The sequence below is a fragment of the Phacochoerus africanus genome, chromosome 11 (assembly GCF_016906955.1).
Source record: "Phacochoerus africanus isolate WHEZ1 chromosome 11, ROS_Pafr_v1, whole genome shotgun sequence".
In the NCBI taxonomy this organism is placed as follows: domain Eukaryota; kingdom Metazoa; phylum Chordata; class Mammalia; order Artiodactyla; family Suidae; genus Phacochoerus; species Phacochoerus africanus.
In genome coordinates this window covers 52,609,399-52,625,348 of record NC_062554.1, presented here as the reverse complement: position 1 = coordinate 52,625,348, position 15,950 = coordinate 52,609,399, and positions in this window count along the sequence as shown.

The window sequence follows — 15,950 nt, the reverse complement described above, 5'->3', positions numbered from 1 at the left end:
CTCTTACTCAATCTTGGCCATGTCCCCTCTACATCCTCCCTAGGGTCTTCAGCCTCTATTCCCTCCTAACTCAGCCTTGAGCAGCATGGCAGCACCTGGAAATTGGGGTCCTACCTAGCAGGGATGACAAGTTTGCCCAACCCTACTGACTGCATGGCCCACTTATTCTGATCCCACCACCCCAGACTGGGAAAGCTTTAGAATTCCACTAGGGAGTTCCTGCTGTGGCCCAAGGGGATCAGTGGCATCTCTGCAGTGCAAGAACACAGGTTCGATCCCTGTCCTGACACAGTGGGTTAAAGGATCTGGCATTGCTGCAGCTGCATCAGGTTGCAACTGTGGCTCAGATCTGATCCCTGGCCTGGGAACTCCATATGCTGAGAGGCAGCCAAAAAAGAAAAAAAGGGGAAAAAACCCACAGAATTCCACTGGACATTCTTTGGGGAGCAAAGATGGGGCATCTGGCACTAGTGTCCACCTCGGGGGTGGGCAGGAACATGTATATCCAGAGAAAACGTGAGTTCAGGCAGGGTGAGTCTGGAAACTTTTAAAGGATACCCTGGATTGTGACAAGGGTTTGTGCTGGCCCTGCTGTCAACCTATCCTGCTTATGAAAGTAGCCCTCTACATTTTCTCTCCAAGGTCTGGCATTTCCCATAAGATCACAGAAGAGTCGGGAACTGCTCTTCAGTCCCCAGTATCTCCTTACTAAGGGGGCCCTGGGGTGGGGGGTAGCATCAGGGAAGAAGTTTACTTCTCTGGATTCTCCAGAGAAGTGTAACCTGTGCATTTTGAAAGAGATTTATTATAAGGAATTGGCTCACTTGATTAGGGGGCTGGCAGGTCCCAAGATCTGCCATCAGCAAGCTGGAGACTCTGGAAAGCCAAGGGTATAAGATCCAATGTGAAGACAGGTAGGCTTGACACCCAAGAAGAGTGGCTCTTCCAGTTCAAGTCCAAGGGTGAGAAGAGACCCATGTTCCAGCTCAACAAGATCAGGCAGGCGTTCTCTCTGATTTGGGGGGGAAGGTCAATCTATGTGATGTATCTGGGCCTTCAACTGATTGGATGAGGCCCACCCTCACAGGAGGGGGAAATCTATTTTACTGAGGCCACCTCAAGTGTTAATCTCAGCCAGAAACACCCTCCCAGACACACCCAGAATAACATTTGGCCAGATAGTTTTTCTCCTCCTTTCCCCAACCTCCTGGTCCTAAAGTTGACACATAGACCCAAACCATTGCAAAGGTGAAGTGTGTCCCATCCTGCACACTGCCTCAGCCAGGCCAGGATCCCGGGGCAGAGTTGCAGCCTTGTCTGGAAGGGAAGGGAAAGCACGACTGGGCTCCTGTCTCTGCCGCCATGGGAGCTCAGGACCCAGGAGAGACAACAGGGGTTGGGGGGGCGGGGGTCCTTTACCCTTGAGAGACAAGACACAGCTCAGATTCTGCGTTGTTGTGGCTGTGGTGTTGGTGGCAGCTGCAGCTCAGATTGGACCCCTAGCCTGGGAACCTCCATATGCCACAGGTATAGCCCTAAAAAGAAAAAAAAATTTAGTTTGAATTACTAGAATCAGCTTTGCTCACACGTCTGTGCTTGGGATTGCGTTCTTCCACTGAGGCTTTGCAAAGCTTTTCAAAGCCCTCTTCCAAATGAAAGTCATCCAACCTTTGAAACAGCATGTCCTGCCCTTCTCTACCCGAATGAGAACCAGAGCTCCCATCCATTGCCAAGACTGTCCCCGGTGTTTTCCGCCCTCCACGAGATAGCGCTTCCCTCGACATTTCACAAATGGGCTGGAATTCTCTTCCACTTTCTCCCCCGATAACTTTATTTTCCATGCCCCATGTCACTCCCCACCTTTGGGCTAGCATGTCTCCAACCCCCAGAGGCTGTGTCCCCTCCGGGAGGGCCAGGGGCCTGCAGAACTGCTAAGTTTCTTCTTTCTCACAAGAAGACTCAAAATCTTTCTCAGTTACGAACTGTTAAGGTTTTGTTTATCCATCTAGTAAATATTTATTTCCTGGCCACCTTGTACCAGGGCATGTGGCCTGCCCTGCTTTCCTGGGCCCTCACCCAGGCCCACAAGCAAGGCTGGGCAGAGCTTAGCATTCTGAGAGGAAACGGTGGCTCCACGGGGCTCCCCGGGCCTTGGACGAGGGAGTCGTGTGGCTGCAGTAACTGTCCAGGTTTCCAGCTGCTGCCACACTTTCCAGGAACCTCTGCAGCACTATGGGCAGCAGCATATCAGACGGTGACACTTGTTAAACTTAGGGCCAGGGGACTCTAATCCCACCCTCTTTCTATCTTGCATTCATGTCTCTGAGCCTATATGCAGGTCCCTCTCTTCATGCTCTGGTTTTCACCTTTTTTTTTCTTTTTTTCTTTTTTGGGCCTCACCTGAGGCATATGAAGTTTCCCAGGATTAGGGTCAAATCGGAACTATAGCTGCCAGCCTATACCACTGCCACAGCAACACCAGGTCTGAGCCACGTCTGTGACCTACCACAGCTCACAACAATGTTGGATCCTTAACCCACTGAGCAGGGCCAGGGATCGAACCCACATGCTCATGGATACTAGTCGGGTTTGTTACCACTGAGCCACAACAGGAACTCCTCTGTTACCATTTTGAATCCTGCCTCTGAACCCCAAGGCTTTGGGAGGAGAAGAATGTGGAAGGATGGGGACAGCTGGGTTGGAGCAGAGGAAGCAGATGCTCCTGGAAATAAATGGCTTTTCCATGTGTGTCCATGTGGGCCTCATCGGAGGCCAACCGGAGGCCCTGGGGACCCCAGCAGGAGATGAACTGAAGGCTGGAAAGGAAATGGGCCAGGGGCTCCACCGTCCATGGGGTTCCCGCTGCTCTCACCGCTAAGAAGAGGAATGGGGGGAGGGCAAGAGGGACAGGGTCCAGCAGGGGTCACCGCTTAGTCACTTTGTAAACTGCTCCTTGGAGACTGGAGAGGAAATGAACAAGGGCCTAGATGGGGGAGGGGGGGAGGACCACAGAGAGGGAGAGGAAGGGAAGAGAGGTGGGGAGGCAGAAGCTGAGTTTGTGATATGGAGGCTGAGCCGGCTCAGGCTGGTCAGGAGCCTTCCTTCCATCTGCCTAACCACTCCTGATGCCCTTCCACAAGCAGCCCTTCCTGGGCCCCCGTTTCCTGATGGTTTAACTCATGCTTCCCAAGGCTGCTGTAAGGGTGGCTGTGTGGTGAGGTGGGAGAGGACTGTACACAGGTGGGGGTGTGGAAACAGAGCAGACCTTAGAGTCCTACCAGCCTTCAGATCCTGGCTTTATCACCCACCAGCCAGGTGAGAGCAAATAAGGTACTTATGCACCCCAAGTCTCAGTTTTTCCCTATAAAAGGAGGATAATACGAAAGAACTTATTTATAAAACAGAAGCAAACACAGATTTCAAAACCAATCTTGGGAGTTCCCATTGTGTCTCAGCAGTAATGAATCCAACTAGTATCCATGAGGATTCAGGTTCGATCCCTGGCCCTGTTCAGTGGGTTAAGGATCCAGCATTGTGGTGAGCTGTGGTGTAGGCCAGCAGCTGCAGCTCTGTTCAACTAGCTTGGGAACCTCCATATGCAGCCAGTGCAGCCCTAAAAATCAAAGCAGAACAAAAAAACCAATCTTATGGTTACCATAGGGGAAACTGTGGGGGTTAGGGAGGAATTGGGAGGATGGGAATAACACATACACACTACTGTATAAAATAGATGACTAACCAGAACCTATTGTATAGCACAGGGAAATCTACTCAATATTTTGTAATATCCTATATGGGAAAAAAGAATGGATATGTTTAGTATAACTGATTCACTTTGCTGTATATCTGAGACTAATACAACATTGTAAGTCGACTATACTCCAATAAATTTTTTAAAAAGGAGGCTATAGTGAAAAATTGTTGTTAAGTTTATGTGTGATTATAGTTGTGTATTTATGTCAGACAATATTTCTATTTGTTTTTTAATGACTACTAAAATATTCAGGGAAGAGATGTAATGGTATCTTTTCTCTTTTTTTATTTTCATTTTTTATTTTAGGGCTACACCAGAGGCATATGGAGGTTCCCAGGCTAGGGGTCCACAGCCAGAGCAACGCCAGATCCAAGCCACATCTGAGACCTACACCACAGCTCATGGCAATGCTGGATCCTTAACCTGCTGAATGAGGCCAGGAATCGAACCTGCGTCTTCGTAGATGCTAGTCAGATTCATTTCTGTTGCGCCATGACAGGAACTCCTCTTTTCTTTAAAATACCTCTATGAGAATAAAATCAATGAAGCAGCTTAGCCTGGTCTTTAGTTCCACATTGCCTCAGGGGTTTTTACTGGGCAGATGCAAAACATGCTTGACACTGAAGTTAGCATCTCCCTATGCTCATAGAAGCCTAAACTCACCGAAAAGTCATGTTAGGTGTTTTCAATGGACATGGTGAGCAGGAGAAAGGAAAGAGCATTTGGAAGTAGTTATAGTGGACTGGAAGAGATGTTGCAGAAGTGGGGACAGGTCAGAGGTCCCTGGGTCACCAGCAGCCATGAGGGACCCCAGATTCACAGCTTCTCCCTGGTTTGAGTACATCATAAGCCTCCTAGATTCTGGTGGGAGTCTTGGCAGGGCAGGGGCTCCAGTGTGGAGTCCATTTTATTTGATTTTAATGAAATAAAGGAACAGATACTCTTACATGAGTAAGTTTGTGGATTCACGCTCACTTCACTGCTATTATTATCATCATTAGAGTTGCTGATGTTGCTGTTGCTATTATGAAATAGCCTAGAACCTGGGCCAGGACACCAGGTTTGAGTGTGTGATGAATGCTGCTCCACTGAGAGGGAAGCTTGGGCAAAGTGCCTCCCCACAGAGGTTCCAGGCGCTTCCCTGCTCCAGCTGGCAATGGGGCTTCTCCCATGCCTGGAGTGACAGTGTTCGGACACCTTTCTGTGACTGAGAGCCTGGTTGGAGAGCTCAGCCTTTGCTGGACCCAAGGGGTGTGTGTCTGGACAGGGCTGAGGGGGAGCCAGGCCAGGCACGGAGATCTGTGGAGGAAGCCAGGGCTCAGGGAAAACTCTTGTCTCTCCATCTTCAGGCCCGGTCTGCTCCCTCCTTTCCCCTCCCCATCCCCTGCCCCCAACCTGGCTTGTTTCTCCGAGTTCCCTGGCTGAGGAGCAGGAAGGAGGAGGGAGTTTCCAGAATGTCCCTGTAGAGCTCCAGGGGGAGGCTTGGCAACTGGAAATTGTCAGCCGTCTCCTTGGTAACCGGCAGCCAAATAATTCTGGGAATGGAGGAGGGAGGGGAGGTCTCTGCAGGGCGGCCAAGAGAAGAAGGCCCTCAGCTCCAGAGAACTTCAGTTCTTCATTACCTGTGTCAGTCGGGGGCCAGTTGGGAGGGAGTGAATCGAAAAGAGAATTTAATGTAAGGAATTGGTAACCAGGTATAAAGCTATTAGGTAACAGAAGGTTAACAAGAGAGGGCTTGGGTATCCTAGTGGTGGTGACTGCAGGAACAGCTACACTCCCAGCACTGGGAAAACAAAGGAGAAGGCTGGAATCCTGAACCTTAGACATTTCAAAGAGGGGGACCCAGGGCCTGGGACCCAAACCCTGAGGAGGAGGCTCCAAGCAAGTCCCCCTGGGCTGGTGCCCGGACTACTGAGGAAGGGGCACCTGCCAGCTGGTTCTGGGGTCCCTGGGGCATGGGAGGGGTAGGGGGTGATGAAACTGCACGTCTTGGAAAAACTGCCAACTGGATTCAGCTGCTTCAGGGAGGGCCTGCTGCTGCTTCAGGGTGGGCCTGCTGCTGCTGAGGCAACACTTATGGGGACGCACAGGCTCAAGCAGGAAGGCAATGCCCACCCTTCCTCTTCTTGCCCACAGCCTCCTTCTACAGGCTCCTACTGGGAAATCTGAGAGGGAGCAGCCGGCAAAGCAGAAATGGGGGTTCATAGGGCCTAAAGCCCGCACCACAAAGCCAGGGACAGATGGCGGGTCTGGAGCTGAGAAGCGAGACCCTTAAAATATTAGCCTCTGCTGAAAGGGCACAGGGCAGGCCTTCCCCGGACTTAGTCTGGCTTGTCTTGAAGAGCTACTGACATTCACAGGTTCTGCAAGCTGCAAGGAATTTGTATAATGGTAATGATGAAAACAACATCAGTGAAGAAATATTTAGGTAGAAGTGGCCTTAGGAAAACTCACTATAAATCACTGTGATCAAATCATACATTAAGGGTAAAGGACAAGATAAATAGATCCATGGGACAGAAATAGAAACCAGCCCAGAAATATATCCCAGGGCATATGGATTACAGTATATGACAAAGGTGGCATTTCAAACCAGTGGGGAAAAGGATAGTTTATTTAATAAATTGTATAGACACAACCGGCTGTCTGTCTGACAAAAACAAAACAAGGTTAAGCTCTCTACTTCACAAGTTATTAAAACTAAGTTTCAAATAGATGGAAGATTTAAATGTATTTAAATTTAAACATTGAAAACAATTTAAATATTGGTTTTTATATTTAAACAATTTCATGAGGAAATATTTAAAACAATTTTAAACAATATTTAAAACAATTTAAATATTTAAAACAATTTAATGAAGAAAAAATTAGGAGAATATTTATACAATCTAGGGTTTGAAGAGATTTTTCTAAACAAAGCAGAAAAATCCAGAAGCTATAGAGGAAAATTTTAAATGTTTAAACTATAGAAGGATTAAAGATAACATACACAAAGTCAAAAGACAAATTATAGACTGGAGGAAATATTTCAGTTTACCCCCAATAAAGAGTTAACATCTGGAATATGCAGAGAGTTCCGACACACAATAAGAAAGAGAAATAACTAGTCAAAAATGGACCAGACATATGAATAGGTGACTCATGGAAGAGAAAATCCAAATGGTCAGTACATTTATGGAAAGATGCCCAGCCTCACTAATAGTCAAGGTAATGCAAATTTTAAAAGTGTGGCACTGCTTTTCATTTATCAGAATAGCAAAACTTGAAAAGAATGATGAAAGCTAGAACTGGAGAAGTTGTGGGAGAGACAACACTCCTTCACAGCTGGCAGGTATGTGAACCACCACGGATTTTTTGAAAGAGGCATCTGGTAACATATATGAAAACTGGAAATATGAATCTCTTTGATCCAATCATGTCATTTTTGGCAATTTATCCTACGGGGGGGGGGGGGGAAGAAAACCCAGCAAACTCCAGTATGCAAGGATATGCATACAAAAAATTCTCTATGGCATTTTTGTGTGGCGGGAAAAAATGCTAGTAATGGTCGAATAATGTACATAAATCCATATACCATGATGTTATCGTTATGCAATTACTCAAAAGAATAAATTACAAAAGACAAATGCTGTATGATTTCACTTTAGATACCTCTAAAAGAGTCAAACTCATAGAAACAGAAAGAGTAGTGGTTGTCCCTGACTGGGGTAGAATGGGAGATAGGGGTGTTTAATGGCTACAGAGTTTCGGTTCTGCAAGACGAAAACTTTACGGAAGATGCATACACAACAATGTGAATGTACTTACCACTGCTGAACTGTACACTTAAAAATGGTTAGGATGGTAAATTTCAAAAATGGTTAGGATGGTAAATTTCATGTATATTCTACCATAATTTAAGAAAAAGAATAAATTAGAAGGATTTTCATGCCGTTAAGTGAGAAAAGAAACTTGCAGAGAAATGTGTGTGGTATTTGTGAAATAAATGACGATAAATGTATACAAATATCTGTTGGGTAGTCCAGATTTTCTTGGCCGTGACCTGTGTCCTCTGATTCCAGAGCGGGCGGCATCCTCCTCAAAGTCCAGAATTCCAGGCTGGCGTTGAACGAAGCTCACAAGCTCTATCAGCCTCCAGGCAGCAAAGCACCCTAGACTTTTGCCCTAGTGCTCCCCCGCCTCAACCCTCCTCCCCGAAACACCAGGCCCCCACAGGCTTGGCACCACCAGCCAAAGCCCACAGCTGTTTCCAATATTCTGCACAAACTTTATTGAAATGAGAAGCCCCGTTTATCATCCCTTAGGCCCCGGCTCTTCCTGATTAGGTACATATGACCTGACCTGTCAGCAGGGCCTGAGCCAGCAATCAAAAGGGAGATTGTTCTCAGCCAGGAGGCGAGAGGGGCAGGAGCCTGGGGAGCTGAGAAGGGCCCAAAGGAGTCTTCCACCAGCCTGGGACCAGTGGAGGTATTCTCAAGCTGAAGGGAAAAGACAAGGACAGAGCAGAGAAAATTCTTTAAAGGCTACTAGTCTATACTTCTCTGGCTATATCATCTCTCTTTGGCCACCAATCCTCTTTCAAAAGATGGATCCTACAGCAGAAACATCTTCCCATTCTCAAACTCAACCCAATTTCTCTTTCATCTCTCATCTGTACCAGGAAACCCCTCTGAATATAATAAAAAAGTAAATGCATCTCCACAATTCTACTCCTCCTAGAGCTGCAGAATCATCAAAACTCAAATATTGAAAATAATTTAGAGATCACCTAAGTCTCAACTCACTCTCAACATGGAAACTCCCTCAATAGCATCTTTGATCAATGGTCATGCCAGGTTGACACCTGAACATTCTAAGCTATGTGGTCCAATATGGTAGTCCCTGGCCACATGTGGGTATTTAAAAACAAATCCCATATCTGGATATATATCCAAAGGAAATGACATCAGTATCTTGAAGATATATCTGCACTCCCATGTTGATTGCAATATTCCAATAACCAAGATATGGAAACAACTTATGGATGAAAAAATAAAGATGATGTGGTATAAATATACAGTGAAATATTACTCAGCCATAAAAAGAAAATCCTGCCATTTGTGACCACATGAATGAAATTGGAGGGCATTACACTGAGTGAAAAAAGCCAGACAGAGAAAGACCAACTTAAAAAAAGACTTAAAAAAAGAAGAGAAAAATTCAAACTCACAGAAACAGAGTATTAGAATGGTGGTTGTCAGCAGTGGGGGTGAGAAAAATGGGGATATGCTGGTCAAAGTGTGTAATCTTTTAGTTATAAGATGAATGTGTGCTGAGGATCTAAGGTACAGCATGGTGATTATAGTTAGTAATACTGCATTGCATACCTAAAAGTTCTCAGTGAAAAAAAAAAAAGAAAAAGAAAAGGTAACTATGTGAGGTGGATATATTAATTTGATCATGGCAATCATTTCCTAACAGATACTTGTATTAGACCATGCATTAGATCGTCCCAACATATACATGTGTTAGAAAAAAATATAATTGTACTCATCAATTACACCTAATAAAATTGGGCAGAATCAAAAGTAAAAATTTGGAGTTCCCATCGTGGCTCAGTGGTAACAAATCTGACAGTATCCACAAGGATGAGAGTTCAATCCCAAGCCTCGCTCAATGGGTTAAGGATCCAGCATTGCTGTGAGCCGTCGTGAGCTGTGGTTGAGGTTGTAGACACGGCTTGAATCCCACATTGCTGTGGCTCTGGTATAGGCCAGCAGCTACAGTTCCAGTTCGACCCGTAGCCTGGGAATTTCCATATGCCGAATATTTGGCTCTAAAAAAAAAAAAAAAAAAAAAAACCAAACTAAAAATTATACCTAATACGACTTGGAGAAAAAATTAAAACTAAAATCAGTTTCTTAGTCATGCTAGCTACATTGCTGGTGCCCAATAGCCAGGTGTTGGACAAGGTGTTAAGAAATTCAGGTGATCACACATTTTGTTCCGGTAACAAGCTAACAAGTCAATCTGCTGGTTTTGTGGATGCTGGCAGAAGACAAGAGAATCCTGGGTCTGAGACAAGGGACTTTATTATTATTACTATTATTGTTATTGTTATTATTACTACTCTCTTTTTAGGGCTGCACCTGAAGCATATGGAAGTTCCCAGGCTAGGGGTTGAATCTGAGCTACAGCTGCCAGCCTAGACCACAGCCACATCAACTTAAGATCCAAGCCGCATATGTGACCTACATTGCAGCTTTTGGCAACGCCAGATCCTTAACCCACTGAGTGAGGCCAGGGATCAAACCTGCATCCTCATGGATACCAGTCAGGTTCTTAACCCACTGAGCCACAACGAGAACTCCAGGACTTTATTATTTATAGCAATATCAGTAGTCAGAGTATTGTAGTTTCTTGCTCCAGTTTTCTGAGCTCCAGTTTCCAGAGGGCAACATGAAGAGCGCCAGATGATAGCTGCTTGTATGTACGTGCAGTGGGTTGCAATATAAGACCAGAGCCCTGAGTTTAGGGAACCTGAATCTTATAACGAGCAGGAAGCATGCTGTCCTTTGCTCTGGAGGAAGACAATTGTTCTGTCTGCCAAGGCTGTTGACTACACAAAGGTCCTTGAACAGTGTCCAGAAAGAAGGCATTCGGTGTCTCTGCTTGCCAAGTGTGAGGATGTGCAAGACCTGCGGAGAACAGTCTCCCAGCATAATGTGGATATTGAACATTTCCGTCGTTGTAGAAAGTTCTGTTGGATGGAGCTGTTCTAAACAATGGGAGCTAGCTGCTTTGCCAGGTCCTCTTATCACTTCTGAATTGATAAGCAACTCTCAGCAAGGAGTTGCTGAGAAATGAGCCAACACTGGCTCTTTGTATTCTTAGGTCTAAGTTTCAAGGTGTTTTCCTTGATGCAGATGTCTATTCACACCACACTCATCTTTCCTGATGGTCTAACGCTATTGACCCAGAGCTTTCATAAGCTCTGTGGTCCTGGGGATCACATGGTGAGAATCCATGAGTGGTGGGGGCAAAGGCGACCCAATTGGGACACTCCTGAGGAGTCCAACACTCTAGTGTAATGATTCCTGAACTTCAGAAGGTGTTAGAATCACCCAGAGGGTTTGAGAAAAAAGCTTGTGAGCCCCATTTCTGGGGTTTCTGAGGCAAGAGGTCTGTGGTAGGAGTTGAGAATTTGGATTTATAGAAGTTTTCAGGTGATGCTGATGCTGCCAATCTGGGGACCACACCTAGAATCAGGACTCTGATATCATGAGAGCATGTTGGGCAGGTGATAACTCTTACCTTGCAAATACTTACACTTAATGAAAGAAAAATATAACTAATTTGGTGTGCTAATTTTGCACATCAAATTAGTTATATTTTTAAGTAAAAAGAACCGATTTAAGGATATATACATGTAAATGGTATGGAGATTGGCAAAGGTGAAGGCAAAGATGATTGAAGTTTGGCCAGTACTGGAATTTCCTACATGGCACAGCGGAAACGAATCCAACTAGGAACCATGAAGTTGTGGGTTTGATCCCTGGCCTCGCTCAGTGGGTTAAGGATCCAGCATTGCTGTAAGCTGTGGTGTAGGTTGCAGACGAGGCTCGGATCCCATGTGGCTGTAGTGTACGCTGGCAGCTGTAGCTCTGATTCGCCCCCTAGCCTGGGAACCTCCATATGCCGAGGGTACGGCCCTAAAAAAGACAAAAGACCAAAAAAAAAAAAAAAGTTTAGATAGTGCGGATGAAGGGGAAGGGCAAAGAACAAGGATTCAGACAGGCCTGCAGTACAATCCCAGAACTGCTGCAGGATGGAAACCTCTACCTCTCACCTTCCGCATTTATCAAATGGCATCTTAAATTTCCTTGGGAGTTTCCCAGGACTAGTAAGGATTGATTTACTCCCTCCCTTTCCCAGAAGGCAGGCACAACCCCCACCCTTAGGCTGCTTACAGTCTAGGCATCTAGGAGATATGCTCTGTCACCTTTAAATGTTAAGAAATTGTTAGGAGTTATTATAGTCCTGAGTCCCCCACCCCAAGACAGAAACCATCCCACACTCTGTCTGCAGCCCGGGCCTCTGGAAGGAGGAACAAGCCCTAGCCTAGCGGAGAGTGGACCGCCTCTCCTGGATGGCAGGCCCAGATCCTGGGCCTCCAGCTTGCCAGCTTCCCTCTGCTCAGGGCTGTGGGGCACAGGCCTTCTCTTTGGGGCAGCTGTTTCTAATCACGTTGCCTCAGGTTAATAGCACAGGTGCTCCATGAATCCTGAGCCTGAATACACGTGAGAACGATAGACCTGGGCCTGATCCAGAAAAGTCACCCAGGACAGAATCCATATTCCTTTTTCAGGGGGAGCAAGGCCCTGTCTTTTTCTTAGGGCCGCTCTTGCAACATATAGAAGTTCCCAGGCTAAGGGTCAAATTGGAGCTGCAGTGGCTGGCCTACACCACAGCCACAACAATGCAGGAGCCGAGGCGCATCTGCAGCTTATACCGCATCTTGCAGAAACGGATCCTTAACCCACTGAGCAAGACCAGGATACAAGTCAGATTCTTTAGCACTGAACTACAATGGAAACTCCAAGGCCCTGTCTTAATGGGCCTGGTTTCATTAAGTGGTGGTAGGGCAGCAAGAAAGAAAAAACTATGACAAAATGACCAATATTCTTGTGATCATTGGCCTCTCCAGAGAAGGCCCCTTCAAGGAGCTCAGGCCAAACCAATTGGTGAGAGGCAGCCTTTTAAGCAATCCCCTGTGTTCATGCTTTGGGCTGGGCCCTCCAGGCTCCAAGCGGGGTTTTCATCCTACCACCAATTCCATGGGTCTTTCTGCTCCCTGGCCTCCTCGTTTTAATGATCTCAGACAGACATAAAAACGGCTGAGCTCAGCACAAGCCATTGAGACAGGAACGTTGCCTCAGGGTCCCTGTGGACCCCAGCTGGGTACCACGCCACCCTCGGTTCCATTTTGACGGGATAAAGTGAACTCATTTATTCGGTTGTTTTAAGTGAGCTCACACTAGGCAGTGCCAGAGAACAGAGACATAAATCTTTCCCAGCACGCGGAGTCACTGCCAAACACCTTGGATAAAACTTTCTGCCTGTTCGAGACAGTTTCCACCCACCCCCCACCCCAAAAAAGGAGGAGGGAAAAAGTACTAAAAATCGAAGGGAGTCAGGGGAGGGTGTTAGCAGATTCTGGGAATGACAAACTTGTCAACACTTTGGCCTAATAAAAATTCTTCCAGTAAGAAAGGCAAACTTTTAACTCAGAGATTTTTCTGAGCGCTTTTGGGGGATGGGGGGAGGGAGGGGGAGGGCATCCTGATCACCTGGCCTGGCTGTGGTTAACCCCAACGGGGAACCAGGGATTTTTCTACATCCATAAAGGCTGCATCTGCATGAGAGGTGGGCGGTTTGTCACACTTGACCCTCTGGGCTCTGGCTACACCTCAAATGCTTCTAAAATAGAGCAAACTCACGCAGGCTGTTGGAAAAGATTTTGAAAACCTCCCAGCCAGAGAGAAATCTTACCTCAGGAGTGCAGTCACTCAGGGAAGGGGACAACCAGCGCTGTGGCCCAGCCAGCCCTGTGTGGCTGCGGGACCAAGAACTGCTTTTGTTTTTCCTTCACTGAGAGAGTTCTTTAGAGTGTGGATTCTTTGCAAATACTCAAAAGCAGCAACCATGTAGAAGAAAGTCACTCTCAATCTCACCATCCCTATAATGTGTCAAATGGTTTTATTTCCAAGTTTCTTGTCTCCCATATACTTTTAAAGCATAATTGTGACCAGGACTCCAGGCACTGCCCCCCTCCCCCCCCACCTTCTACTTCCCCTTCTTTTTAGGTCAAGAAGTTCCACCAGATCTGTGTTCTAGAACTTCACTACACAAATGTGCTCTTCAGACTAAGGGCATCACTACCACCCAGATCTATGACTAAGAGCCACAGCTTTGCACGCTCCCTGGTGGTTTCTGTTCACATTCGAGCCTCTGAGAGGGTGTTCTGAACAGATGGACCAGGACAAAACTCTTCTGTGAACTGGGGCAACACAAAATCCCTTCTTCTTTCCTCTTCCTGGAGGGATGGGACAGGGATGTGGGGAGGAGGCGCTGGGCTGGGTGCAGGATGAGTTAGGAAGGATCTCTGCCTTCCTGCACCCCACCTCCTCTGCCCCCATGAAGAGGGATTTCAAAGCTGGAAGGGACCTTGGGGATGAGGCCATGGCAGGAGGATGGCTTTGTTTGGCACAGAATGAGCTAGAAATACTCTAGGTGGGGCTAGAACCCAGGCCTCCGACCCCGTGGGCCCATTGCTCGTTCCTCACCTGAATGTGCTCTGGCAGACAAGTAGGCAGGTGGGCATGTGTGGCCCAAGCCAAGCCAGAGACACCCAGAGAGACCCCTCACTCCCACCTCTCCACCTTGTGGTCACAGCCCCCTGGCCCAGGCTATCCATGCCCATTTCCTTGCGTCTTGGTTCCAAGTGCGCCTCCTGACTCTTTTGTGACAGGAAAGTACTACCATATGATTCAATACTGTAAGGAAATCAATTCTCCACAAATTAATGTATGGAGTGACTAAATTATTACTGCCACATGGATGCAGATAAAAATTCAGAGGGGTTTTTGGAAGTTGAGAAAATGGATCTAAAATTAATCTTAAAGAATAAAACCAGGAAGGATTATTTTTTAAAAATTAGAATTAAAATAGCCAAGAGGAGGATCAAGTCCTTAAATTAAAATATTATATAATGATAATATTTAAAATGGTAGCACTGGGACAAGAATGAGCTGGAATTAAGTAAGTACTCAGAATCCTATCCTATGTGTGTAGGTTATAGAAGTTCAATATGATAAAGAAGATAGCAGAAGAAAATGGAAAAAGAAAGATTTCTCAAGACGTGGTATTGGAATTAGTCAATAGCTTTTTTTAAAAAAGGGAAAATGTAACCAATTTGATATACCTCACACTAGAATAAATTTCAGAATGAAAGTCAAATATCTGTTAAAGATAAAATCACAATAATAATCAAGAGTAAAATTGAACGTTTCCTAGAGCAAAGCTAACATTCTAGAAACAGCAGACAAACCTACAAAATTATTGATATATTTCACTACAAAAAGTTAGGTAGATTTGTGTGTAAAAGCCATAGTACAGATAAAAAGGGCAAACTAGGAAAATAGATGTTTACTACGAAGTATCTTTATTTGGAAAAAATCAACTCGTCTGTGTATTTCACAGAACGTGATAAGGATGATATTAAGATCTCATAAAAAGGGCAAAAGACACCACAGATGTTTTTCGAGCCATGAACCATATATCAAAAATAAATGAATTAATAAATAAAATAAAATTTCAACTTCATACTGAGAAAACTATAAACCAGAAAAAGTTACCAAGCAATTTTAAAAGGGAAATATCACTTGCTGGTTAGGTGAGGTGAAATCAGTGGGGTAATATAAGCTGGGGTAGTCATGGCCTTTGGAAGGAATTTGACACTACCTATCAAAAGCCATAAAAATGCTATTTTCTGACCTAATACTCAAACATAACATCTCTAAGGATAAATCAAAATATTGGGCAAGAAAATTTGCTGCAGCATTATCTTTAATGTTGAAAAATTGGACACCACATAAGTGTTCAGCCAGCATAGTAATATGCATTGTGTTATATTCACATGATAGGATAATCTGGTCTATTATTATTATTATTATTGATGGGTTTGTTTTTTTGTTTTTTTTTTTGTTTTTTGTCTTTTTAGGGCCGCATGGAGGTTTCCAGACTAGGGATTTAATCGGAGCTGTAGCCACCGGCCTACACCACAGCCACAGCAACGCCAGATCCGAGCCATGTCTGCAACATACACCACAGCTCACGGCAACGCCAGATCCCTGACCCGCTGAGCAAGGCCAGGGAGAGAACCCACAACCTCATGGTTCCTACTCAGATTCGTTTCTACTTTGCCACAATGGGAACTCCTGGTCTATTATTATTATTATTATAATGTCTTTTTAGTGTTGCACTCATGGCATATGGAGGTTCCCAGGCTAGGGGTCTAATTGGAGCTGTAGCCGCCAGCCTACACCACAGCCACAGCAATGCCAGATCTAAGCCACATCTATGACCTACACCACAGCTCGTGGCAACACCGGATCCTTAACCCACTGAGTGAAGCCAGGGATGGAGCCTGTGTCCT